This window comes from Drosophila sulfurigaster, chromosome 2R, assembly GCF_023558435.1.
Source record: "Drosophila sulfurigaster albostrigata strain 15112-1811.04 chromosome 2R, ASM2355843v2, whole genome shotgun sequence".
In the NCBI taxonomy this organism is placed as follows: domain Eukaryota; kingdom Metazoa; phylum Arthropoda; class Insecta; order Diptera; family Drosophilidae; genus Drosophila; species Drosophila sulfurigaster.
The window spans coordinates 34,434,967-34,436,310 of NC_084882.1; the positions used below are offsets into that span (position 1 = coordinate 34,434,967).

At 34.5% G+C, this 1,344-nt stretch overlaps 1 long non-coding RNA gene across 1 annotated transcript; it reads right to left on the reverse strand.

Moving 5' to 3' along the window:
* Nucleotides 1–433: 433 nt before the first annotated feature.
* Nucleotides 434–1,060, reverse strand: LOC133837165 (uncharacterized). Its single transcript, XR_009893775.1, has 3 exons — nt 947–1,060; nt 559–876; nt 434–503 (listed from the first exon to the last, which is right to left on the reverse strand). It is a non-coding gene; the product is annotated as an uncharacterized LOC133837165 (long non-coding RNA).
* Nucleotides 1,061–1,344: the final 284 nt, after the last annotated feature.

Sequence of the window (1,344 nt, forward strand, 5' to 3'; positions counted from 1 at the left end):
TTATTATATGAATTGTTTAAATATAAATGAAATGCATTTTTGTAATATATATTTATTTATTTTTATTTATTTTTCATATTATTTATTTATTTTTAACAAGCATACTTTTATTGCCAACCTTTAATAACACTTTCCTCATGTTTTCTTCTCTCGCTCTTGTTCAATTACTTCACTGAAAGTCAAGCATAAATAATGCAAAAGGGTAAAAATGAGCTGCATGCATATAAAGTATGTATTTGAGTGTGTTGCCAATTTGTAAATTGAGAATTGAATTTAATAAGTGAGTTCAGCTGTTGCTCAGCTTATTATAATGATGTAATGATGTCGCCAGCGGAGACCCCAAAAAAGAGGCAAAAGCAATTGCTGTTTGTATAAATGAAATGCATGTACTACATAATCTAACTATGTCACAAGTGTTGAGCATAAAAGTATTGGCCAAGGCAATTTTAGATTTGTTTCGTTCTCTTTCGAGTTACAATGGCACGTACACGTCGTTGAAAATACTAAAATAGAATAAAATATTAAAAATAGAAATAAAATATTAATATGCAAAATTACATTTTATGTGCTGCGTTTTCATTGTAATTGATCCTCCTGCCTCATTAGAATGCGTATCTCTATTTCCATCAGCTGGACTTGTAGTTCATGCAACTCACGCATATGTTCGAGCTTCAGCTCTGCTATTGTCACGTCAAGCGCCTTGGCCTCCACGGCCAGCTCTTCCTTCCTGTAGTTGAGTTCTGCCGTTCTCATCTCAATGTAGCGCATACGCTCATCATGGCCCATGCCGCCGCCCGTCGTCCAACCTTCATCATCCGTTGCCGTTGTGGCTGTTGTGGCAGGCACAGGCATAAGCATGCTGTTAGGATCCGCCATCTTGAAATAATTTTTAGAATTATAATATATAATATATAAAAATTAAAAATAATTATAAAATTGAGTTTACCTTAGCAAATATTTCCGATTCAGTCGACTTCTAAATGACAACTCCAAAAATATGCTGCTTGGATGACTTGACAGCTTTTCATTGACAGCTCCAATCTGTCAAGTTGGCAGCTTCAATCTGTCAAGTTTGTAGGGAAGAGCATTGTCCATTAATTTGCAATTCGAATTTAAATTGTATGGTGGTATCAATATTTGCAACGCGACTATTGTGCAAGCTAACACCTGCACAGATGTTAGTATATTATTAATCTATTAATCGAATATTTGCGGTGAGTTGGCAGGATCACTTTTGCCATTCACATTAGTATCGTATTAATCAATATCGATATCGAACTTAGATTAATCAAATAATATCGAAACCCACGCTTAATCTAGGCTAGACCATCTCTTTTTAATTCG